Genomic DNA, 27,437 nt, shown 5'->3' with positions numbered 1-27,437 from the left:
AACAATGTTGATCTGAATGAGTTGAACGTGTTTAATAAAGCTCAACTGACTCTGACTTATCCGTCTGTTTTGTTTATCTTATGCGCTTTATCGTCCGGTGCGCTTTATGTATGGACCAGTACACATGGTACACAGAGACCTGATGGTGCGCTTAATAATCCGGTGCGCCTTTTTTCGTGCGCTAAATACGGTATTTACCCATTCTGTGTTGAGTCTCTGATCATGCTTTATTAAGGCTCTGATAAGTGTAGGTATTATTAAGTGTTTACCCACGTTTAAGTCAAAAACAAGGAGGAAAAGACGAGAACAGAAGGAGGTACAAGGAGGAGCAAGGAGGTACAAGAAGGAGCAAGGAGGTACAAGGAGGAGCAAGGAGGTACAAGAAGGAGCAAGGAGGTACAAGGAGGAGCAAGGGGAAAGCTGAAAATCAAATGGAAAATTAAGATTTAAAAGGCAAATATGGTCACAGCATCGCACTGTTGAATGCCTCAGAGAACGCCCAGTGACATTACATTATGAACCGTGTTGGAACAGGGATACATCGATTTCACAACACACACACACACACACAGCAGCAGGACGATTGGTCACGCTCGCCTTCCCTTCTCCTGTTTATCAATTAACACCGAGAACGTGGGAACGGGAGCTGCTCAGATCCGGGGGATTAAAAGGCAGAGTGACAGCAGCACATGGGCCGCGATCCCCGTTGGACGCATCTTGGGGACTATCTTTTTCTTTTTTTTTTACTGTCTTCCAGTCATTACAACATGGTGTGCTGTCTCTCTTTGCTATGGCACTTTGTTGATTACAGGGTCATCACTCAGGAGACAGGTCCGTGGGCTTTGAAGCGTGACCGTAACAAACTCATTGTCCACACTTTACGCCGCGCTGCTAAAACAGGTGCAAGGTAGGTAGTCCAGTGTGGGCATATGGATGGAAATGCACACTATTCCCCAGATGTATAGAATTTACAGGTCACCGACATGGAATAAATAAAGGCTCCTTCTGTGTGTCTAATCTCAGCTGAGATGAGATGCATGCAAATTAATTCAATTTTATTTGCAATTCGTACAAAAAGGCAAAGTGCTTTACAACATTAGCATTTCGATTAGGATTTGTGTACGAATTGCGCTCTACAAATAAAATTGCACTATATGTTTCATTATTGGCCTTTAAACATGCTCTTGAGTACTTCTACTTTTTCATGTCTTGTTTTAGGATGTGATTTGTTGTTAGGCCGCCATCTACTGGCATCAGGGGGAATTACCACAGGGAGAAAAACAGAAGCTTGCTTACAACCAAAATGCTATTACAAGCTTGCAGTTGTCCTGAACCTGTTTTGATGACAGAAATACTTAGAACGAGTGTAGTAATACTGACTTATGAACGTGAAACCAGTGCAGGAAACTTTTGGAATTCTACCTATGACATCACACACATGGAGAGTTTGAAGATGACCTTGAAAAAACATGCAGCAACCCAAATTCGTTGACTAATTTGGATAAATCCAATCATTAATGCAGGCATCTGAACATGCCATTTAGAAGTAAAACAGTAAATGTTTGACCAATGGGACGGAAAGCCATTATTGGAAGCGCTATTTACATAAGACATAAATCTTATTTCTTCAGCACCCCAGTCCAGACAGGGACATCTATCTTAGCGTCATGAGAGTAAAGACCGACACAGCCAGAGCAGTCCTGGGAAACACTTCTGCACCTATTTGGGAACAGAATAACATGCCGTTGTTTTCCTTACAAATACCCCACTTTGGGCCGGGTCGGATCGGGCCCAGTCAGTGGGAGAGGAATGCACTGGGGACGCAGGGCTTCACTGTTGTTACATGGCCGCCATTTTGGCTCCTACCGGCCCCACACGGAGCCAGCTGTTTCTTCAAGCTCAACTAAGCTCTTGGTATTGGAGCTAATTTGAGCCAAGTAGGGCCGATTGGGAGCCTGCTGAGAGCGGGCCTTAGATCAGTGGAGCGCACAATGGACCAATGCCATTGTGCTATAGGAACTCACTCATACAAATCCTATAGCTTCCTGATGAGGGTTTTCATTCATTCCCCAGCAATTTGGTTACGGCAAAACTTTAAATTTCCCATTAAAACCTTGCATCGTATTAGTAACTCTGATGTGTGTTACATAAGTGAAGAGCAGCAGCTGTAAACCCAATGGACGCACCAAACAATGGGAACTCTGTGGTTATATGCTCGAGGGACCACACAACACGGGAATCATATAAGACCATACATCTTTTCACTTTTGACTTTGGACTTTGCTGATCTAATTAGTAGATAAAAGTCAGAATGTAAATATATAAACCACTGTCACAGATCTATTAAAAAGCAATGATGGATTATGATCGAACAATTAAAAAGCAAGACAAATGATCGAGTGGACAAACGTGGTAAATGTGCATTATTTTAATACAAAGACCGGCGCGCCTCGACTCCTTTCTCTCTGTACGCTGGGATGAACCTGTTGATTGATGGCAGGAAAATTATGGGGTTAAATTTTAAACCGATGCTGTTGTTGGCGCTGCTGCTGCTGACACACACCGAACTGCGGCTAATCTCCTCACATCACCAAGGAGATGTCCAGGGGCAGCGTGAAGGGGGCCGTGGAGGGGGCCGTGAAGGGGGGGCATGCGGGAACTGGTCCATGAAGGCGCAACTCCGGGTGTCATTGTGTGCGCTTTTTTTTCCTTTCATTTTCATAAGAGTTAATCCCAGTTTGGCCAAGCGAGTCGGGCCGTGCATATTTAATGACTTTTTTAGTGGGAGTTCAAACAGCATCAGTATGCATGAGGCCGCATCGCCCCGGCACCGGGACAACAGCGCTCCTCCAAAAACACATGTTGCCTCAGTGTCTGCGGATCAGAGAGGAGCGGCCCACAAAGGGACACGGAGCGGAGAAGGAGGGACGGGACGGGACTGTGGGACGAGCAGGACCAGCGCCAAGTCATTTACATTCTCTGATGAAGGGCGCACTGTAAGGTTTGACCTATAAAGGTCACTAGAACATGTGCAAACGTATTGCCCTAATTAAATCAAGTAGCCTCGCTTCAAATAAAGATAAGATAAGATATTCCTTTATTGTCCCACATGGGGAAATTTCATTGGTGCAACGCAGGAAGATACAGAGGTAGATACAGAAGAACAGATCACTTATAGGAAGTCTGAAAAACACTTTCAGTAGAAGATCTCCTATAAATAAATAAATAAATAAATACCATTGCATGTGATCCCGACAGTAATTGCACATGAATATGTGTCACGACAGCACATAGATTGCACATGAATTTCACAGTAATTGCACATGAATTGCACATGAATTCCAACAGCAATTGCACATACGACAGAATTGCACATCAGTATTAGGTTAGGTCAGTATTGCGACGGGATAACGTGACGATCTCCGGGTAAGACGACTGTTCTCCACAGTTTCATGAGTTCCTCCTTTGTGGAAACGCGGTACGGCGCCGGCCGGGGGGCGGGGCCGGAGCCGGGGGGCGGAGCCGGAGCCGGGGGGCGGGGCCGGAGCCGGGGGGCGGGGCCGGAGCCGGGGGGCGGGGCCGGAGCCGGGGGACTCAGAGCCAAAACACATCGCAACGACACGACGAAAACACTCAATCCAGCCGAATAAAGTCAAAACAAGTTAATTTAAAGCGATTCCAGTGCGTGTCCCGATCGTTCGTGAAGTTCCTCTTTCATATAAACGTTTATATAAACGTGTACCGACGACACGCCGTACTTTAGCGCGGCCGGAGGGCGCGGGGGGGCTGGTGGGCTCGCTCGGAGCTAGCTCACGTCACAACAACACAACGAACGCAACGAAAAACGCTCAAATCCAGCCGAAAAAAGTCAAAAACAGTTGAATTAAAAAACTATTCCAGAGCGTGTCCCTATCGTACAGTAAAGTAGAAAAAATATACTAACTATATTTACAAAATATAGGAGATAAAGCACAATAAGTGTGAGAAAGAAGAGAGAGCGTTTACACCGGGCTGCCAGCTGTACCAGCGCCTTATGACGAAAGGAGTAACGGTATTACCTGCCTTTGCTCCTTTCTTTGGAGTGACCTTTTCTCTTACGTTTGAAAAAGTTGTGTATTGGTTATGAACATTTTACCATTCTCCTGTTCTTCTTATTTTCAAGCAAAGGTTTCATGTAAAACGTTTACAGTACAATAAGTTAACATGCACTTACAGTACAATAATGAAAAAAACAACGTTTTTTTATTGATGTAAATCATCAGTTAGCATACAATACTCCAAATCAATCAGCTCCACTCGGGACTGGGATCTCCCCTTCAGTGAGGAACTCGTCCAGGTTGGTAGTTTTTCCTGGCCCAGGAGGAGGGTCTAAGGACAGAGGACCCTGGAAAATTGTATGCCAAACTGTGGAATGTCATAGCCAAAGGACCAGGAGGGCCGAGAGAGGAGACACCGACTGGGCAGAGTCGGGGAGTGAGGAAGGGAGCGAAATTCAAAAAGAGGGAAAGAGACGGAATACTAAAAGAAAGAAAGAGACAGAATACTAAAAGACAGAAAGAGATAGAATACTAAAAGAGTGATAGTATCCAGTGGGCAAAGAGCCATTACAAAGTCATATCATGACCTCATGGGCTTTGTAACACCAAAGCAATGGAAGGTGTACTTTTACGGACTACGACAGAGTCTGAGGACTACGAAACGTCTCAGGAATAAAGTCTGGCGGTAATGCAACACTCGGATGTCAACCGCCATAAAACAACAACAACAACAACAACAACATTGCGAGTGACTGCATAATGCATGGCTGCATCATGTACAGTTCCCGTGACAATGATGTCACTGACGACGATGTCACCAATCACCAACATTCCTAAGAGATAAGGACAAATCTAAATTTTGACAAAACCGAGGGATACAGAAAGCAATAGCAACAATCAGATGAAGAATATATACAAAACGAACTTTGGATAACGAAAAGCGAACAAGAGATGCGATGTGTGTGGATGGAAGGCAAATGAAAAGATGCATTTACCGCCACCTACTGTAGTTTTCAAAATATGTGAGAGAAAAAGAACAAAAGATATATATATATATATATATATATATATATATATATATATATATATATATATATACTCCACTCCACTACATGTTGTTGTTGTTGTTGTTGTTGTTTTATGGCGGTTGGCATCCAAGTGTTGCATTACCGCCAGACTTTATTCCTCAGACTTTGTCGTAGTCCTGACACGTTAGCTTAGCTTTAGCATTTGCCGCCACCGAGATATGAATGGCGTGAATTCAGCTACAGCTACAAAACAGCACTTTCAACAAATTGTTTATTGTTGTTACGTATATTTCTATATTGTTTAAAGCATCACTTGCCATTGCGCAAGAATGGCTTCTTGCGCAATGGCAAGAAGCCATTCTTCTTCTTCTTTGGTGTTTTATGCGGCTGGTATCCAAGTGCGTAATGCATGACCATATCATGTACAGTTGCCATGGTGATGATGTCACACAGCACCAACATTCTACGCATTACCAACATTGAGGTCAGCAATGAGGTAAATTCACTTGAAGCATAAAACACATACTTTGAAAACAACAACAACAACAACAAGACCTTTTCAGTTGGCTGCAAACTGCCATTTAAAGTAACAAGAAGAAAAATACATATCTTTGCCTGGAAATGCATTTCCTACAGAATAGTCAGGCACACTTGTCACATGTTTAGTTAATGGACATGTTTTCTCGAGCCGTGAGACCCAGCCTCAGCCTGGTCCATGGCCTGTGCAGCGCAGCACAAAACAATGCTAACGTAGCGGTGCTCGGAGTGTCCGGCAGGATAGGCCCGCCTCCGCCTCCGACTCCGCCTCCGCCTCTGCACCTCAAGAACCTGCCGCTGGTGCACCAACTCTCTCTCTGTGACAGGACTTCTCAAACCCCTCCTCCTCCTTCTCCTCCTCCTCCTCGTCATCCTCCCCTTCTTCCCCCTCATCCCCATCGTCTTCCACCCCCTTGGCCCCCCTACCCCTACCATTTTCCTAACCCGTTGCCCCCCAAACCCGCTCCTCCTCCTGCTCGCACTCCCCCACCCCCCCATCCTTCCCCCTAGTGCTTATGCTGGGGCCTGTTTCACCTTCTCCCCTTTGGACGTCATGAATGGAAAGAAAGGTTTGGAAAGTACCTTTGTCCAGTCTGAGGAGGCAGAATGCAAGCACTTCTCTCCTTCTGGGAAACAGTGGAGAAGGTTTTCCTCGGTCTTGTCATTTTTGCGTATCTGTCGTCAAAGTTCTTCTTCTTTTTCCTCTGTTACTTTAATGGCGGTTGGCAGCCAACTGAAGGATGCATTACCACCACCTACTGGATGGAGTGTGTACAGGAGATCAATGGAAACCAAAATACTAAAAGTGGGTTGTAGTGTAACACAACAAAGTCGCTATTAACGTTACAATGTTCCAATTAATACTGTGTTATTTAAGTAAGCAACTTTAGATTTTTGTGAGTGGATTTTACAACGATTCAGCAGATTGAATTCCTGTTTTTATTTTGAAACCATAAAACTAATTCAGTTCTCTCTCTCTTTCATATGCTGTACAGTGAATCAGCACATGCTCTACAGTCTCTGGCCCTTGACAGTGATTACATAAACCGGTCGGATGTTTGGCGATCCTACTCAGCGACCTACTGAGTCCAGCGTGGCCCGTTCTCATGCGAGTAAAGGCTCTTTTCACCCATTGTCAAAGCCCTTCCCTGGCTGCCGGTCTCCTTCCGGATACAGTTTAAAATTCTAGCTTTTAGTTAGTTTAGTTTTAGACTTTTTGAGCTTTGCATGGTCAGGTCCCTTTGTACATCAGATCTGATCAGACCGTACACTCCCTCTTGCTCACTAAGGTGTTTGGATCAGAAACTGCTGTTGGACCAGAGGAGACAGATCCTTCCAGGCTGTTGCCCCCAGACTCTGGAAGGCTCTTCCGCTCTCCCTACGGTCACTGGACTCTGTTGTTGCTTTTAAGGGTCAGCTTAAAACCTTTTTATTTAGTCAAGCCTTTTAACTGCATTTGTTTTAGGGACTGATTTGACTGTATATAGTTGTATATGTATCGCTCACTGTAAGTTTTTTGTGTTTTTATTGGTCTATTCTGTGTTTTTGTGAAGCACTTTGTGACTTCTGTCTGTGAAAGGTGCTGTACAAATAAAATGTACTCACTTACCGTGTTTCTGCCCATGGACCTGCATAGAACACTACTTTGTGTCTGATACAGATGCGTCCAGTATCACAAACACTCCAATAGTCTTGTAGTTTACGTACATGACTCTTAATAATAGGCTTGACTTCAGATTTACTTGAGTTTGACGCGAGGAGACCAGACTCATATCCCTCTGTATAAAATAGTGACAGCAGATAAATCACAGTATCATTATTTATTCTATAATTAAATATAGCACATTTACTTCATGTTAACAGTACCACAGTATATAAGCTTTTGATTTCACTTCATCCCTCCTTGTATTATGTTGCCGTTAGATACTTATGTAAGAGCCAGTGTGCAGCAGCCTCCCCCTGTTACTGTTCTCCACAAAGACAACATCCTGAACGGCTCCTTATCCAGCCTCGCTCTGGACAGCAGCAAGGCCAACCGTCCCATCTGTTTGAAGTTCACTGTTTGTCTGAGTGATACACAGCTGTACCTTTCATTCTGCAAAACACCAAATCAGGAAGTCGCTTAGAGATGATCCGATAACTCAACGGCAACACACAAACTCACATAGACAGAATATGAATGACCATGTAGGCAGATACTGTACTTAAAGGGCCACTGGGTCATTTGTCTGGCTGATTTTGTGTTTATGTTTGATTCATTATTATTAAAAAAAATATTGTTCAACATTGATTGTCAGATTTACCGGACAGTAAACTCTTTAGAACTATATTTTAAAGAAGAACACGCTTATAGATATAAATAAATACTTATTCTACCATAATTATAGACATAAATATCATAGATTCTGCAGTGCAAAAAAAAAAAGTTACGAAAATTAAGGTAAAATACTTAATTTGTGCATTTTCTTTAACAAACAGTAAGTATCTAGCCCAAAAATAATGTGTGTCTTATTTTTGAACATTATTCGTTTTTTTGTTTAATTATTACACTGCTTGTCTATGAAAATTGTATTGCTTTGCAGAATGTTCCACAGTATGACTTTAAACAGATATGACAGGTCATATCTGTGGAGAGACGAGCCGGCTCCCATTAAGAATACATGTTTCCCAAGGTATTTAGCAATAAAAACTGCTGTAATTGAATATAATTAAGTTGGACACGTTCAGGCCAGACTGTGGAACATTCAGGGCAAATCAATAACATCTTAAAGGGGACAAACAAGCCCAACCAGAAAAGTGAAGACAAAATAACGGATCAATTGTTTAGCTTAAGTTTTGACTTAATTAAAACACACTTTCCAACTATTGTGCAACCTAAGGCTAAAGCAAGCAGTGGCCGAGTGCGTCAGATGGAGGTTATTATGGTAACCCCGGCCAGGCCCTTCCCCAGCCACCTCGGGGTGCTTTGAACTGAGAGACAGGGGTGTGTGTGGGGCTGTGGGGGGTGAACATAAACAAGGGATAAAGAGGAAGAGCCCGAAGAGAGAGCAAACAGCAATGGGACGTCCCGGACTGAAGAGGTCTCGCTTCCCCTCTAAGAACCAAAACACAGCGATAAGACAGCGCTCGCTTCCTGTGGGACGTTTGGACACTCTACAGCAGGAGACGGCCATTAAAGAGTGAAGCGAGAGCACCCGAGGGAGCCGTGTGCGTCTTGTGTATGATCTGAAACATTATCTATCGTTTTATGTTATTTTGTGTCAAAGAAAAGACAACGCGTCACACCAAAACTAATAATTGCTCAAAGGCTCCGTGTTTCTCCCCCTATGCAAAAGTATTAATGTTATTCAACCCTTTTTGCTTGGGGCATGTTTATCCCAAAACGCCTGAAATAATGACCCCCATTTTGAACTGAAGCTGTTGAACTGAATCCTCTGGAGCACAAACAGTGGGAGACTCTGTAGTTTTGGACTCTCATTTGTTCTGATCTGTTTTACTTTAATTTTTAAGTAGAAACAAGCATTGTTAAATATATACATTAGTAAAGCTGGGTTCTGGAGGGATCGACTGATTGACAGTAAAATGAGCATTCTCTTTTCAAAGCTGAAGATGAAATAACTAAAAATGAGTGTTTGGGACTTGTTATAAAGCAAAAAATTATAATGTATGCATATAAAAGTCCTATTCAATTTATTTTCGGGTGTTTTTGTTTGTTTGTGGGTTTAGTACAAACTCACAATGATTGATTTGACTGGAAATAAGACTTAAGCATTTAATGGGCATTGGTGTATTATGTGTATTAAGGGAGGAAAAAACATCTGAAACGATCTTATTGACTGTATTGTATTGTATTGTATTAAAAATGTATGAAATCGACTCTTCCAGTGTCTGTAAAGAGAACTCTGTTTCATACGTTGGCAATGCATTTCAATAGCACAGTTAGTAACAACCAAACATCACAAACTATGAAAAACCAGAGCTGTTTTAGCGACGCACAACCTCTCGACCACATGAGAAACACCATTTTTACATTTTTGGCCCATAGTCTTTATTTAGTGTGAAAGAGGGACGAGAGAGGGAAGGGCATGCAGCAAATGGTCGGAGATGGATTCAAACTCATGACGCTTAGGCCGGCTCAAGTGGAGTGTATTGATATAGCAATTAGCGCTGACATTAGGATAAAGCCGATGTAATTAATCCAGAACAAATCACACCAAAACAGAAGATTGTCAGAAGGAAACTACGACTCATGTCATTTCAAGTCTGGACATAATTCTGATTTATAATTTGAAGTTAATGTAATTGACAGTTTTTTTTTGAATTAACCACAAAAACGAGGCAAACTGAATCTGAAGTAGCGGCGCCAGGAACGCAAACGATTTTATACTGTCAACATGAAGCTTTTGTCCCTTTTACACTTACTCACAGTGAGAAGAGCCTAGCCAAACTTTGACTTAAGTTTATAACTCCACAGCAGGAAGTGGCGGTCATTGTATCCTCGGTCTTCTGTCTTTGGCCGGGACAGTGGACAGCAGGCCGCGGCGGAGGAGACAGAAGGAGGAGTTGTTTTCTTTCCTGTGTTGATAAAAGCGCTCAGGAAGGAAGCCCCCCGCAGAGGACCTGTAAACTGCGCTTTCCTCCTCGACTGATTACCGCCCCATTGTTCTGCGGCGGGCCCCGTTAGCCCATTATCTGCCCTCCATTGTCCCGGGACGCGGAGGTGATGAGTCCGGCGGCCGCGGGGACACACGCGGTGAGACAAAGCCCAGGGCAGGACAGTAATGACCGTGAGACGTGGGTTACTGCCCCGAACAGACCCGGTGGAACGGGCCCTGGACGGGGGCAGATGGCCACTGTCAGCGCTTTCTCATGTATCACAGCTCTGTTTAGGGCCGTGGCACACCATGTGACCGCCGCTGCACTCAGGGTGACTCGCGACCAGGAAGTACTGTTAAAACAAGTCTAATTTATATGGTACTTTCAGTCTCTGGAAGGAAACGTCTCTGGTGACGGGTCTAAATGTCTTGGTCGTGGAGCTTTACAGCCTCAAATCGTAATCAATCCTCTCATTGCTCAATAAATAAGAGCTGGGACTATTTTTTGGGGCTCAATATATATATAGTGTGTGCGGTTTCTTTGCACTCGATGGGATAGTCGGTTATTTTTTGGTTGTACGATAGGATTTGAGCCGCAAATAAGTCAAATAAGTAACTTCTGTGTCGGTGTACGAAAGCGGGGCTGTTCAGCTACATCTTCCTAAGGGCCAGATTTATGACTTTTGATACAATATGATGTGAACATGAGCCCGACACTAGATCTATGTCAATGATGATACTAAAACAACTTTGATATTAGCTATTTGTGAAACATAAAATACAAAAGGTGTTTTTACCAACGTCGTCCTGCTAAATTGCCAGTCCGTTTATCGTCAGAAACGTCATCAAAGGTAAAATACGGGGTGTTTTAACTTTTAAATAAAGAAATGAAGAGATTTGTGAGATATTTGGAAACCGAATGGAATAAAGCAGAGAAAGAGAAACGAGCGCATCAACATTTTAGTCAGAACGTACGAGTTAAAGCATGTTGACAGTGAGACTATAGCCAACAGCAAATATAACATTAAGAGGTCTCATTTACAAAGTATGTGTGTACGAATACATTACACACGTGACATTCCACCTTTAGTTTGTGCGCAGAGTTTTCAGTGATGAGGCGCAAGGAAATCTATAATAAGTGGGTTTGTGGGCGTTTCTATTTTACTCGCGCGTACACTTTTAGTAAGAATTCCCAGCTTTATAAACGACAAACGCCAAAGCATTTCGCCCGACCTAAAACGCAAAAGGAAACACGTTTTAAACTCCATTCTCAGGACCCCTGTCGCCTGCGGGTACGGAACAGCAGACCAGTTAAAAAAACGCAGTACATTCCGGCCTCTCGAATCCACGGAAAGAAAAATATGGCCAAAGTGAAGCTAATTACCATCCATTAACGAGATCGCCGTTTTAGCTAATATCTCTCCTCTTCATTCAAAACGCAGACTGCTCGCTAAACCGCCGTTGTAACAGCATAATAAGCTAACCGCTGCAGGGATTCTGTTTTTACAGCTTGTGCGCGACAGTTAAGAGGACACTAAATTGAGGCTAATTCACATTTAAGCTTTCAAATGAATGTAATGGCGCTAAAAAGCTTCCGCCCAGTTCCGTGGGACGTTGGCGCAGGTTGAATCTCGAACGGAACTTTGCAGCGGCGTCAGACGGTTGCGGGATTCAGAACGGTTTAAAGTGTATTCGATTTTCTTTCCGTTCTCAAGCAAAACTAGCGTTAAGCTCCGAGTGTCGTCTGCTCGCAACTTCCCGTTATTTGTTTCTTTGGCTTAAATCAATAGCACTGTCTCCTGCTGTTTTAGGGCCCGTACTCTCCATCTTTACAGCCCGCAGAGTTTGATGGGCTGAAATTTCCCTTTTTTATTTTACAGGGGACATTAAGAACACTTTACTGACTGTCATTGAAGTGCAGCAATAAAATACAGCTCACTCTTAAATGGAAAAGACACTTGGGACAATTTATTCAAGTTCACATTTCAGATTTGTAAAGCTTGTGTATTTTTGGGGGACAAACCGCTTCACTTTCCCACAGATGTTGCGATAAAGTGTGATCAAACTGAATTAGAGATATTGTTGGTCAGTTAGCACCACACATTTATATAAAACAAACCCGATTTCACAACCTCAGGACTAACAATGATGTCCTCTACTTAGACTGCGTTTTATTCAAGGTTAAGGTGCACTTTATCGTCCCCGTGGGGAATTTGGTCCTCTGTATTTGACCCTTTCTATCTTCATTTTATCAATATACTGTAAATTCTATATTCTATTCTAATATTCTTGTAGTTTATTTCACATTTTCATGCTTGAATTAAAATAAGTGCCACTAGGATTTGGGGTAGTATCTCTGAGATGATTTACTCACACATTTGTTGGACTTGTGTGAGATGCATCGTAATTTTGCTCATTTTTGATCAAGTCATTTTTTGTGCTAATATTATATGTAGAAATGTCTTTTTGTGTTTTGTAACAGGCTATTTGTGATATAAGATCTAATTTGCTCATATGCTCAAAATTAAATATTGAATCATTATTTATTTAGCTCTTTTTTCTTTGTTTTAATAGCCTACAGTGCATTTTTGTATTCTTCTGCTGCTGTCCTTGTACACTGAATATCTATTTTGTAAAGAAGAAACATTCTCTTCAGCAACAGCATTTCATACACGGTAGAACGGCGTTTTGTCCTGTCGTTCTTATTGTTAAACAATTGAACATTCCTGTCTAAATGAAAACAACTCAAAAACTGCTTTCTATTGTCTGCACTCTGAAGGCGGATAATCATCTCAAGGGCTCATTCCTTAAAAATACATTTAAAAAACTATCTTTCAAACAGTCGCTCTACAGTGTAATGTTTGTGACTGAGTTAAACGTTTCTTGATGTAAAGTGATTTAATTTCCCAATAGAGGTGAGACAATGAGTATTATTAAGTATCGCACCAATCAAAAATGCATAATAGAGAAGAAAGAAACATATTTAAGTCGCACTGGAGTATAAGTCGCATTTTTGGGGAAATTTATTTGATAAAATCCAAGACCAAGAACAGACATTTAATCTTGAAATGCAGTTTAAAACAACAACAGATGAGAGAACATGGTGAATAGGTGTACGTATGCTAACGCTAACACCTTCAGCTACATGAGGCACAGACAGAACTGTGGTAAGTGTCTGGTATGTTAACGTAACATATGAACAGTTATTCAGATGACTATAGCATAAAGAACATGCTAACAAGTTTACCAAAGCATCAGTTTTACCCCAAATCACTAAATCCACTGAATTCTTCTTCCTCTGTGTCACTTCTAAACAACTCCACAAACTCCAGAGGAAGAGGAAGTGCAGATTCTTCTTCTGCGTCGCTTAGAGCCTAGAGCGCCCTCTTGTGGTTGTCAATGTGAAAATAAGTTGCTCTGGAGTATAAGTTGCCGGCCAAAACTATGAAAAAAGGTGCGATTTAAAGCCCGGAAAATACGTTATACAGACTGTGCTCGTACTCAGCAGAACTTATTCTCTTGTTAAATCAAACGTTTCTGAGTCTGCGTTGCCACGCCAACAGGAGGGGCCGTGGTTCTTTGGTGGCAGCGGGAGTTTGTTGCCTCGTAGGCTTGTGCTCGGGCCGCTCGCCGCCACCTTTCGTTTCCTTTTCTTTTGTCCTCCACTACTACGCATCCCTTAGAATACTTCCACACACCCTGAGCCTTCAGTTACACAAACGGTCTTCGCTTGACGTTCCCGGTCCAGTTGTACGGTTTCTTAAGTTCAGTTAGCCAGTTTACGTAGCAGCCGTCCTAAAGCTAGCCCAACTCGACACATAGTCATAGCAACGACAGAGAAACTGTTTTCAGTTTAAATGTTGCCGTAGAACGTTAATTAAAGGGAAACAACAGCTAAACAGCCCAAAGCAAAGGAACACATTATTCAAATAACGATTGTCAGTATAACCTAACAGAGGTCAAAAAAGCTCTTAATAAACATGAACATTTTCCACTCAGCCTCCTGCTCTACCTGCCCTGACCTCTGCCCTTCCTCATCCTCTCTCTGATCCCCTCCTGCAGCGGGACGGTCCCATCATAACCCAGACCAGGTCTGGATCTGTGGTCGGGCCGTAAATAAGTCCAGAGAGCAGCTTTATGTTTTATGGGATCCAGAGTCTCTTTATCCCTTCCATGTGTTGTGTGTGCGCCCAGGCCCTGACCCTCACCCCGCGCCTCTGCCTTCAGTTATCCCAGAGCAGGGCAGACGCTGCTGGGACGTCCTGTGAGCCCAGGGCCTGGCTGTAGTGGATCAGGGGTTGATTATGTCCTGACCCCGTCCTCCCCTGCGCCTCACCTTACCCCCATCTTCATTTCACAGGCTGTAAAACACTCGCACCAGGTGGAGTCTGACCTGCTTCACACAGGTCTGAGCGCACTGAATTACAGCACAGACATACAGTATGAAGTGCTGAGCCCCATTTGTTTATGTTATCTTCTGAAAGTCGGATGAAACATTGGCTTCATCCCTCAAGGCTTATCTGATTGAAGTGTTTGTAACGGCCCATGAGTCACACTGTCTTGGCTCAAAGGAAAAACAATTAACATTTGTATTATTTTCTTTTATCTCCTGATACATTGTTCAGGTTGAACCAATTGGTTTAATTCAATTCATTCATAACCCCAAACTATTTCTGCGAGATTGAAAATATTTTCTGAATCACATTTTGATGCAATGACGAGTGGTTCGTGTCCTATTTACTCTTTGATGTCGTACGCTGGGCTTACACTGTCATTTTTAAGATTTTAAGATATTCTAAATCATTGCTAAACTCACACTGCGACTGAACCTCATACTAGGAGCTCATGATGATGTGTGCACTGACCATGAGCTGCTCACACTGTACGAGGGACAAGAGCCAGAGGGGACACATTTGGGGTCAAACTGTCTTCTCATACAGTGAGTTTAAACTCCCAAAACTTCATAGAAATACATTAGCAAACTGTTAGCAAATCTAACTGTAGCATTGCACAAAGATCAGCTGGTGAACAGCAGCGCTCGGACCATACGACTCAACAAATATCACGTCTGAAATATCTGCAATCGCATCTTCTTTCAAATCTTTGTACAGTTTTGTAATCCTTTTGTAGGGCTCTGAACACTACTATTACTTATTATTTTCTGGACGCGTCTCTGGAGAGCTGTTTTGGGCATGTCCCAGGCTGGAGGGACTATGTCTCTCAGCTTGCCTGGGGGCTGCTCGGGACCCCCCTGGAGGAGCTGGAGGAAGTGTGTGTGGAAAGGGAGGACTCAGCTCAGACCCGTCCCCTGAAGTGAAGGACTTGGCAATAACTGGGAGCCACAACTAAAACTAGAGGATCTCCTTTTGTTTACCAGACTGTCCGATGTGTACAACAGTTATGACCGGGATCCCTCAGTGTTATGTCCGTGCTTTGTCAGTATTATTTAGACACATGGAAACGGTTCCTCACATTACGCTGTTAGCTGCTCTCGTAAGTGAAGTGACCAATCAGAGCGCGTTCATCTGGTGCGTTCAAGTGTCATCCTGTTTCCTAAGCGTCTGCACACCTCTGCTCCTTCATGGCCTCCACCTCCCTCTGATCTCCATCCAGGGGTCATAGCTCAAAGGTGAAAGGTCGCCGTCACAAGGACAGGGCTCCCTTCAGTCCTGGCTCCTAATTAGCCTTTAATCAAGCTAATTAAGCTTTATTAACGGGCTGGAGGGCTGGTGCCTGTTAGCCAAGGACAGACCTGGGACGTTTATGAGCTGAGGGTGCTGGGGTGAGTGCGGGAGGTGGCGGGAGGTGGCGGGAGGTGGTGGGAGGTGGCGGGAGGTGGTGGGAGGTGGCGGGAGGTGGTGGGAGGTGGTGGGAGGTGGCGGGAGGTGGCGGGAGGTGGTGGGGGAGGAGAACAGAAGGCTGGTTTTCTGAAATATGTACAGGGTGCATAACATATCAGTGGAGGCCTATGTCACACACTTATTCACATGATGTCACTCGTTACAGCTTAAGGCAAAGGAAGTCATTAACTGTGATTGCTCCCATAATGTATGACTTCAGACTATATCATGTATTACTAAGATGAACGGTGTCTATGGAAATGCATTTAGTCAGTGCTTTCTCCTGTGATTATTTCTTTGTATATATTTTATACATGAAAATTATAGACCTGCATGACTCCCTTTGTATACTCTTTGTGGCAGTGTGGTTCAGTCCCTACAGCCACACCTTAAACATGTGTACAAGCTGTATCAAGGGCAACAGAAACAGGAGCAAATCTACAATCTATTTCAAATATGTACTGACTTTGTGCCAGGATGTTTCAAACCTTTACATGCTTTTGACGCAACAGATTTTTTCATTTGAATAATATTAATATCAATGAAGTCAGACTGTGCCATTGGCCCAACACCAACACCAGTCACTCACGCTCACACCACATTACACCATGCATATGGAAGTGTTATGCAAAAGCAGGTTTGAGTGATTTGCCTTCAGGTTGGTGGACAGGTGCTCTAACCACCGAGCCACTGTCAGTCCAATTTTAGGTGACATTTATTGCATATTCTTAATTTCACTTGTGGCAGGCAAAATTCCCTTGTAAAGGATTTCCACAGGGAACAGTTCTAGGTCCATCAGAGTTTACGTATGGTCCTATACCACAATAAGACATGATTTCTCAATCTAAGTTCTCAAAAAAAGTAGAGCAGACTTTGTTTGTTTACAATCTTGTTCCCGAAACGAAAGACAAGAGTTTCTATGACTGAAAATGCCACATTCTGACCCAATCGCTGCGAAAAGAAGCAGCACATTGTTGATTATTAAAGAATATTTACAAGAGCAGAATGTTCCAGTGTGTTGTTGTCTCTCTGGGTTGAGCCTCTCTCTGTGGTGTCCTGTCCAGCCCTGGGGTCCCGGGACACTGCAGACCTGTGGTGCACAGAAAGCCTCTTTGTGTCGGAACGGGACCATCGGCCACTTCTGCCCTGGCCCACCTCCAGAGCTCAGATCCAGGCCAGGCCTCACATCTCGGCGCTCCATCCCAAACAAAGAGCCTCTACACTGGGTCGACTCTTCTGTCAGCTCCCCCCCCCTCCTCTGGCTCTCAGCCCCTCTGTTGAAAACTGGGTTACTGCAATCCACCCGCCATTAATGTGCACGTCAATACGTCTATTGATCCAAATGAAATTATTCTGCTAATCTATGATTTCCTATTCAATTATGTCATTTGCTTTAAGTTCACGAGGGGAATAAGGCACTGTTTCTTCCGTCTGGACGTGCCTCTGTGTGGTCAGTCCCCTCTGTCTTTCTCAGAAACTGAAACGTCTTTTAAACGTGACGTGTGCGTTTGAGTTTTGACCTTTTTGTTTTCAACACAAATAGTGAAATTGCAGGTCAAATGTCAATAAGAAAACACCAATGCATCACCGTTTCACAAAATGTTTAATCTGCACGAACAGCACCTCTAATGTTTAACTATTCAAGTTGGACAAATATATTTAGAGAAAACAACACCAATATAGTGACATCTGAGTCTATTTTTGATATCAAATCTGCCAATCAATTTTGAGGTGAATCAACAATGGTCTGTGTTAGATCCAAGACAAACATGGATTTATTTTTAGAAAACAAACAAAGCAAGCATTCCTTTACATACATATACTACATTTGTCTCAGATTCATGTGTACGTATATTTAAAGATCTCATTTTGCTTTGCCCGTGTCTTCCTAAAGTCGTATGGAACTATTTGACATTTCTCACACATTTTACAGGCTAACGTTGTGTGGATATTTCCCCTTACGCTGGCAGAAAGTCCTCTGGAGCGAGGTATCATATATAATTTAAAGAGCGTATCTTTCCCTTGGCATCGTGCTTTAATTGGACACTTTGACAGCCGCGGCTATATTTTTCACAATATCCAAATTGTGCCGTTGGAGTTCACTTAAGGTCCTTCTCCCTTCAAAATATTTACAACTCCTTCACAGAACTGTGGTAAAGATTCTGCCTACAACCGTTTTCCCAACGGGTCCAGTAACCACATTTAAAAGGGAAAACATATCTAAATTCAACCTAAGCCTTTGATAAATCTTCAATTTCCTCGGACTTGTTTTTAATAAAACTTTTAACACACGTCGCCGGGTTGGTACTGGCACGTCCCGAGTAAGAAGGGGGCTATTGTGCAACGCTTTAATGTCCCAGGTGGACGGGATTAGATTCTCAAAACAGTAAAGACACACAGGCGACCTCTTGGAGACGACCTGGGCTGACCCGGAGGGAGCAAAGGTGAGAGTTCAGAGGTCGCGCGGCGCTCCGTGGAGTGAGATGTTCCAGCGACGTCCGTCTTCTCATTAATGGAGTCGTTCTGAGGACCCCGGGGCCCGACGGTCCGCTGAAAGTTGTTGAGAGGAAGCGCGGTGCCCTGGTTTTCTCTGACGCGTTCATGTGGTTTTCATGCACCGAGAGAATTGCATTATCCATCATGAGAAACATCCAAAACTGATGGTTTGGTTCCAGAAACAAGTTGGAAGGAGAGTTGTTTGTTTTCCTCTGAAGGGATGCTTGTGATGAATGTAATATTTAGCACACTTTTAAACTGTTTTTATGTTTTTTTTAATGTCAGGAAACGTTTATTCTCATTGTGGAAACGGTTACTAAAGATTTCCGCTACAGGAACCAAATTACGCTCTTCATCTTTGCCAGGCCCTACGGCAGCAGGTACACGGACAAACTCTGTCTGATGTGCATTTTATATATTTGACACCTTTATACAGCGTGCACACTTAGAGGGTTAAATGTGTTTTGAATTGCTTACACGCCTGCACAGACCAACCAGGTCAGAGACAATGAAGCAAATTCATGTTCAAATTCAGTCGAGTGATTTCTTCTTGATTCTAGTTTCCATCAATTTAAAAAACAGTTTAACGCCCGATCGACCGATGGGACGAGATCTTGCGCCAAAAGATCTCTTCTTCCACATGTTTCCATCTGGAGTGGAGAAAAAGGCTTAACTCTATTGACTTTCACCTTTTGAGAGGCTGAAGTTCCAAAAAGCAGTGCTGATGACAATGAACAACACATTGTGACCTGAACTGCCAATGTATTTATTATTATTCATAAATTGGGTCTTGCCTCATTCTCGTGAACCCGATCGCTCTAATTGTGTCTCGTCCTTTCCTAACAGACGTTTTGAGAATCGGCTGACATGTTTCAATAAAGGGACTGGTCGAAGGACGGGTCAAATGCATTGTCCACATTCTGCTCATCTTACATCAGGCGTGTCTGAACTTTTTTCTACGAGGGCTTTATTTTGAAACTTCTATGGAGCAGACGGCCACAAACGACCCGAAAATGTTGAATTTGTCAAATTGCGAAGTGAATCATTCGAAATTTAGCATTTGACATTATTTCGATGCCTCCACAATTTTAATAAAAATTTGAACGTGGGACTTTTTTATCAGAGCTTTTCTATTAAGAGTGTTTTCTTAAAGTTTTCTATAAGTTATCTCTTCTTTTACTTCTGTACCTACTTTGTGTTGCAACACTGGAATTTCCCCCATTGTGGGACAAATAAAGGCTTATCTTATCTTATCTTAACATGAATATTTAGGTTGGTATAACATCAAAACACTTGAATTTTTCCAATTTTACAGTAAAAAAATACCACTTTTTGTTGTTTGGACCAACTTAGCAGGAAGTAGTTTGGACATGCCTCAAAAACATCTTTAGAAGAAAACTCTCCCACGACAACTGGACCTTCCTCGCGTCTCCTCGGTGGACCGTCGTTATGAGCGTATTAAACGCCGAGCGAAGTCGCGGCGTGTGGAACATGCCTGCAGCGCTGACCCCGTGAAACCCTAACGTGTCAGCGCGGGACTGTTTTGTGTAATGCTACTTTAAATCCAAACTACCGCCTCTGTTTACACGTCTTCTGGGTTCCTCAGTGCTCTTACGGCATCTGAGCGGTGAGGCCTGCTCTGCCGCTGCAGCCCTGGCAGTGACACGCAGGTACTTTATGAACCGGAGATCCCCTCGTTCACGTTACATCCAGCCGGCGGTGAGGGCTTTACCGCCTTAAACGTGGCCGCAAATTGCCGTGGCTCAATTATCCGAATCCCACCCGATAATTAGAGGAGGGGAAGGGGAGCTGGAGGTGATTCGTGCGGTAGGATGCGCCGCTTTCTTCTTCACATCACGTTTGTGTCTTGCTCTTCCTTGTGGTTTCTTGCGCGGAGGTTTTCGCTGCTTGAGTTGCATGAGGACCACACACAAAGAGAAGGACGGTTTAAATCACATCATCGTTGGAGATACCTGGTCCAGATCGGCCTTTGGGCAATCAGACTTGTACACCAGAGGAACATAAAACCCCTGGTAGGTTTGAGTCATGAATGTGCTATTGTTTGGCGAGTAATACCGGGTTACATTTGGTGTGCGTTCGATTTGCTTTGTCTGCTGCAGATGGATTGTCTGGAGAAAAGGTGACACGCCCGTTTGGCAGGTTGGACGAGCCATTGAACTAAAATGCTGTTAAGATTTATGTATTTGCAAAAAACATTTTATTTTTCCTCGAATAGCTCATTTTTTAGGTTTAAATTTCACTTCCTGTTTGTTATCGATGACATCACACAAGGAAATTACCCATCAAACACTGGGCATAAACTCATCTAATGTCACAATTTGTGTTATTTGACAATCAAAAATATATGAGAGTGACTTTCTTTTGTCGAAACGATGTTTAGAGAGTTAAAAAAGTTTGTTTTGTGTAAATTCTGCATAAACTTTGGATGGAATGACTGATGTCCCTGTTGTGATGTCACTTCCTGTCATTTTCTACAGATTGTTCAACTTTTGTCCACAAACAGCCACTTGATTGGTGTGAAACTATAATTTACAGGTAAAAATACACCAAATAACGTCAAAATTAGAAAATCATACAAACCTGTCATCCGCCCTTTAACAGCATCGTGATGTAGAAAAAAGGAATGCTGCCACACAAACTCATACAATTTGCCCATTTGAATGTTTTGTTTGTCGTCCACTTTCAGGTAAATCCTGAGGTTGGAGAGCAGCAAATTACAAATACTCACGTTTCTGTTATTGAGAAGCGCCAGTCCAGGTTGTCTCTGTGTCTCACCTCTGTCTCGACAAACACACAACAGCTCTGCATCGCTCTGCATCGCTCTCTGCATCGCTCTGCATCGCTCTGCATCGCTCTGCATCGCTCTCTGCATCGCTCTCCGCATCTCTCTCTGCATCGCTCTGCATCGCTCTCTGCATCGCTCGCTGCATCGCTCTCTGCATCGCTCCGCATCGCTCTGCATCGCTCTCTGCATCGCTCTCCGCATCTCTCTCTGCATCGCTCTGAATCGCTCTCTGCATCGCTCTGCATCGCTCTGCATCGCTCTCTGCATCGCTCTCCGCATCTCTCTCTGCATCGCTCTCTGCATCGCTCTCTGCATCGCTCTCCGCATCGCTCTGCATCGCTCTGCATTGCTCTCTGCATCGCTCTCGGCATCTCTGTCTGCATCTCTCTCTGCATCTCTCTCTGCCTCGCTCTGCATCGCTCTCTGCAACTCTCTCTGCATCTCTCTCTGCATCTCTCTCTGCATCTCTCTCTGCATCTCTCTCTGCCTCGCTCTGCATCGCTCTCTGCATCTCTCTCTGCATCTCTCTGCATCGCTCTCTGCATCGCTCTCCGCATCTCTCTCTGCATCGCTCTGCATCGCTCTCTGCATCGCTCGCTGCATCGCTCTCTGCATCGCTCCGCATCGCTCTGCATCGCTCTCTGCATCGCTCTGCATCGCTCTCTGCATCGCTCTCCGCATCTCTCTCTGCATCGCTCTGAATCGCTCTCTGCATCGCTCTGCATCGCTCTCTGCATCGCTCTCCGCATCTCTCTCTGCATCGCTCTCTGCATCGCTCTCTGCATCGCTCTCCGCATCGCTCTGCATCGCTCTGCATTGCTCTCTGCATCGCTCTCGGCATCTCTGTCTGCATCGCTCTGCATCGCTCTCCTCATCGCTCTGCATCGCTCTGCATTGCTCTCTGCATTGCTCTCTGCATCTCTGTCTGCATCGCTCTGCATCGCTCTCCGCATCTCTCTCTGCATCGCTCTGCATCGCTCTCTGCATCTGCATCGCTCTCTGCATCTCTCTCTGCATCGCTCTGCATCGCTCTCCGCATCTCTCTCTGCATCGCTCTGCATCGCTCTGCATCGCTCTCTGCATCTGCATCGCTCTCTGCATCTCTCTCTGCATCGCTCTGCATCGCTCTGCCTCGCTCTGCATCGCTCTCTGCATCTCTCTCTGCATCGCTCTGCCTCGCTCTGCATCGCTCCCTGCATCTCTCTCTGCATCGCTCTGCATCGCCCTCTGCATCTGCATCGCTCTCTGCATCTCTCTCTGCATCGCTCTGCCTCGCTCTGCATCGCTCTGCCTCGCTCTGCATCGCTCTGCATCGCTCTCTGCATCTCTCTCTGCATCGCTCTGCCTCGCTCTGCATCGCTCTCTGCATCTCTCTCTGCATCGCTCTGCATCGCTCTGCATCGCTCTCTGCATCTGCATCGCTCTCTGCATCTCTCTCTGCATCGCTCTGCATCGCTCTGCCTCGCTCTGCATCGCGCTGCCTCGCTCTGCATCGCTCTCTGCATCTCTCTCTGCATCGCTCTGCATCGCTCTGCATCGCTCTCTGCATCTCTCTCTGCATCTCTCTCTGCATCGCTCTGCATCGCTCTGCCTCGCTCTGCATCGCTCTCTGCATCTCTCTCTGCATCGCTCTGCCTCGCTCTGCATCGCTCTCTGCATATCTCTCTGCATCGCTCTGCATCGCTCTCTGCATCTGCATCGCTCTCTGCATCTCTCTGCATCGCTCTGCATTGCTCTGCCTCGCTCTGCCTCGCTCTGCATCGCTCTCTGCATCTCTCTCTGCATCGCTCTGCCTCGCTCTGCATCGCTCTCTGCATCTCTCTGCATCGCTCTGCATCGCTCTCTGCATCTCTCTGCATCGCTCTGCATCGCTCTCTGCATCTGCATCGCTCTCTGCATCTCTCTCTGCATCGCTCTGCATCGCTCTGCCTTGCTCTGCATCGCTCTCTGCATCTCTCTCTGCATCGCGCTGCATCGCTCTGCATCGCTCTCTGCATCTCTCTCTGCATCGCTCTGCATCGCTCTGCATCGCTCTCTGCATCTGCATCGCTCTCTGCATCTCTCTCTGCATCTCTCTCTGATTCGCTCTGCCTCGCTCTGCATCGCTCTCTGCATATGCATCGCTCTCTGCATCTCTCTCTGCATCTCTCTCTGCATCGCTCTGCATCGCTCTGCCTCGCTCTGCATCGCTCTCTGCATCTCTCTCTGCATCGCTCTGCATCGCTCTGCATCGCTCTCTGCATCTGCATCGCTCTCTGCATATCTCTCTGCATCGCTCTGCCTCGCTCTGCATCGCTCTCTGCATCTCTCTCTGCATCGCTCTGCCTCGCTCTGCATCTCTCTCTGCATCGCTCTGCCTCGCTCTGCATCGCTCTCTGCATCTCTCTCTGCATCGCTCTGCATCGCTCTGCATCGCTCTCTGCATCTGCATCGCTCTCTGCATCTCTCTCTGCATCGCTCTGCATCGCTCTGCATCGCTCTGCATCGCTCTCTGCATCTGCATCGCTCTCTGCATCTCTCTCTGCATCGCTCTGCATCGCTCTGCCTCGCACTGTCTCGCTCTGCATCGCTCTCTGCATCTCTCTCTGCATCGCTCTCTGCATCTGCATCGCTCTCTGCATCTCTCTCTGCATCGCTCTGCATCGCTCTGCCTCGCTCTGCATCGCTCTCTGCATCTCTCTCTGCCTCGCTCTGCATCGCTCTCTGCATCTCTCTCTGCATCTCTCTCTGCATCTCTCTGCATCGCTCTGCCTCGCTCTGCATCGCTCTCTGCATCTCTCTCTGCATCGCTCTGCCTCGCTCTGCATCTCTCTCTGCATCTCTCTCTGCATCGCGCTGCCTCGCTCTGCATCGCTCTCTGCATCTCTCTCTGCCTCGCTCTGCCTCGCTCTGCATCGCTCTCTGCATCTCTCTCTGCATCGCTCTCTGCATCTCTCTCTGCATCGCTCTGCCTCGCTCTGCATTGCTCTCTGCACCTCGCTTTGCATCGCTCTGCCTCGCTCTGCATCTCTCTCTGCATCGCGCTGCCTCGCTCTGCCTCGCTCTGCATCTCTCTCTGCATCGCTCTGCCTCGCTCTGCATCGCTCTCTGCATCTCTCTCTGCATCGCTCTGTATCGCTCTGCCTCGCTCTGCATTGCTCTCTGCATCTCGCTCTGCCTCGCTCTGCATCTCTCTCTGCATCGCGCTGCCTCGCTCTGCCTCGCTCTGCATCTCTCTCTGCATCGCTCTGCCTCGCTCTGCATCGCTCTCTGCATCTCTCTCTGCATCTTTCTCTGCATCTCTCTCTGCATCTCTCTCTGCATCTCTCTCTGCCTCGCTCTGCATCTCTCTCTGCATCTCTCTCTGCATCTCTCTCTGCATCTCTGTCCGCCTCGCTCTGCATCGCTCTCTGCATCTCTCTCTGCATCTCTCTCTGCATCTCTCTCTGCATCTCTCTCTGCATCGCTCTGCATCGCTCTGCATCGCTCTCTGCATCGCTCTGCATCGCTCTGCATCGCTCTCTGCATCGCTCTCCGCATCTCTCTCTGCATCGCTCTGCATCGCTCTCTGCATCGCTCGCTGCATCGCTCTCTGCATCGCTCCGCATCGCTCTGCATCGCTCTCTGCATCGCTCTCCGCATCTCTCTCTGCATCGCTCTGAATCGCTCTCTGCATCGCTCTGCATCGCTCTGCATCGCTCTCTGCATCGCTCTCCGCATCTCTCTCTGCATCGCTCTCTGCATCGCTCTCTGCATCTCTCTCTGCATCGCTCAGCATCGCTCTCTGCATCTGCATCGCTCTCTGCATCTCTCTCTGCATCGCTCTGCATCGCTCTGCCTCGCTCTGCATCGCTCTGCCTCGCTCTGCATCGGTCTGCATCGCTCTCTGCATCTCTCTCTGCATCGCTCTGCCTCGCTCTGCATCGCTCTCTGCATCTCTCTCTGCATCGCTCTGCATCGCTCTGCATCGCTCTCTGCATCTGCATCGCTCTCTGCATGTCTCTCTGCATCGCTCTGCATCGCTCTGCCTCGCTCTGCATCGCTCTCTGCATCTCTCTCTGCATCGCGCTGCCTCGCTCTGCATCGCTCTCTGCATCTCTCTCTGCATCGCTCTGCATCGCTCTGCATCGCTCTCTGCATCTGCATCGCTCTCTGCATCTCTCTCTGCATCGCTCTGCATCGCTCTGCCTCGCTCTGCATCGCTCTCTGCATCTCTCTCTGCATCGCTCTGCCTCGCTCTGCATCGCTCTCTGCATCTCTCTCTGCATCGCTCTGCATCGCTCTGCATCGCTCTCTGCATCGCTCTCTGCATCTGCATCGCTCTCTGCATCTCTCTCTGCATCGCTCTGCATCGCTCTGCCTCGCTCTCTGCATCTCTCTCTGCATCGCTCTGCCTCGCTCTGCATCGCTCTCTGCATCTCTCTCTGCATCGCTCTGCATCGCTCTGCATCGCTCTCTGCATCTGCATCGCTCTCTGCATCTCTCTCTGCATCGCTCTGCCTCGCTCTGCATCGCTCTCTGCATCTCTCTGCATCGCTCTGCATCGCTCTCTGCATCTGCATCGCTCTCTGCATCTCTCTCTGCATCGCTCTGCATCGCTCTGCCTTGCTCTGCATCGCTCTCTGCATCTCTCTCTGCATCGCGCTGCATCGCTCTGCATCGCTCTCTGCATCTCTCTCTGCATCGCTCTGCATCGCTCTGCATCGCTCTCTGCATCTGCATCGCTCTCTGCATCTCTCTCCGCATCTCTCTCTGCATCGCTCTGCCTCGCTCTTCATCGCTCTCTGCATCTGCATCGCTCTCTGCATCTCTCTCTGCATCTCTCTCTGCATCGCTCTGCATCGCTCTGCCTCGCTCTGCATCGCTCTCTGCATCTCTCTCTGCATCGCTCTGCATCGCTCTGCATCGCTCTCTGCATCTGCATCGCTCTCTGCATCTCTCTCTGCATCGCTCTGCCTCGCTCTGCATCGCTCTCTGCATCTCTCTCTGCATCGCTCTGCCTCGCTCTGCATCTCTCTCTGCATCGCTCTGCCTCGCTCTGCATCGCTCTCTGCATCTCTCTCTGCATCGCTCTGCATCGCTCTGCATCGCTCTCTGCATCTGCATCGCTCTCTGCATCTCTCTCTGCATCGCTCTGCATCGCTCTGCCTCGCTCTGCCTCGCTCTGCATCGCTCTCTGCATCTCTCTCTGCATCGCTCTGCCTCGCTCTGCATCGCTCTCTGCATCTCTCTCTGCATCGCTCTGCATCGCTCTCTGCATCTGCATCGCTCTCTGCATCTCTCTCTGCATCGCTCTGCATCGCGCTGCCTCGCTCTGTATCGCTCTCTGCATCTCTCTCTGCATCGCTCTGCCTCGCTCTGCTTCGCTCTCTGCATCTCTCTCTGCCTCGCTCTGCATCGCTCTCTGCATCTCTCTCTGCATCTCTCTCTGCATCTCTCTGCATCGCTCTCTGCATCTCTCTCTGCATCTCTCTGCCTCGCTCTGCATCGCTCTCTGCATCTCTCTCTGCATTGCTCTGCATCGCTCTGCATCGCTCTCTGCATCTCTCTCTGCATCGCGCTGCCTCGCTCTGCATCGCTCTCTGCATCTCTCTCTGCCTCGCTCTGCCTCGCTCTGCATCGCTCTCTGCATCTCTCTCTGCATCGCTCTCTGCATCTCTCTCTGCATCGCTCTGCATCGCTCTGCCTCGCTCTGCATTGCTCTCTGCATCTCGCTCTGCATCGCTCTGCCTCGCTCTGCATCTCTCTCTGCATCGCGCTGCCTCGCTCTGCCTCGCTCTGCATCTCTCTCTGCATCGCTCTGCCTCGCTCTGCATCGCTCTCTGCATCTCTCTCTGCATCTCTCTCTGCATCTCTCTCTGCATCTCTCTCTGCCTCGCTCTGCATCTCTCTCTGCATCTCTCTCTGCATCTCTCTCTGCCTCGCTCTGCATCGCTCTCTGCATCTCTCTCTGCATCTCTCTCTGCCTCGCTCTGCATCGCTCTCTTTATCTCTCTCTGCATCTCTCTCTGCATCTCTCTCTGCCTCGCTCTGCATCGCTCTCTGCATCTCTCTCTGCCTCGCTCTGCATCGCTCTCTGCATCTCTCTCTGCATCTCTCTGCATCGCTCTCTGCATCGC

The sequence above is a fragment of the Eucyclogobius newberryi genome, unplaced genomic scaffold (assembly GCF_026437365.1).
Source record: "Eucyclogobius newberryi isolate DKJ021-1_F unplaced genomic scaffold, fEucNew1.0.hap1 SCAF_8, whole genome shotgun sequence".
NCBI lineage: Eukaryota > Metazoa > Chordata > Actinopteri > Gobiiformes > Gobiidae > Eucyclogobius > Eucyclogobius newberryi.
This window is presented reverse-complemented; position numbering follows the sequence as displayed.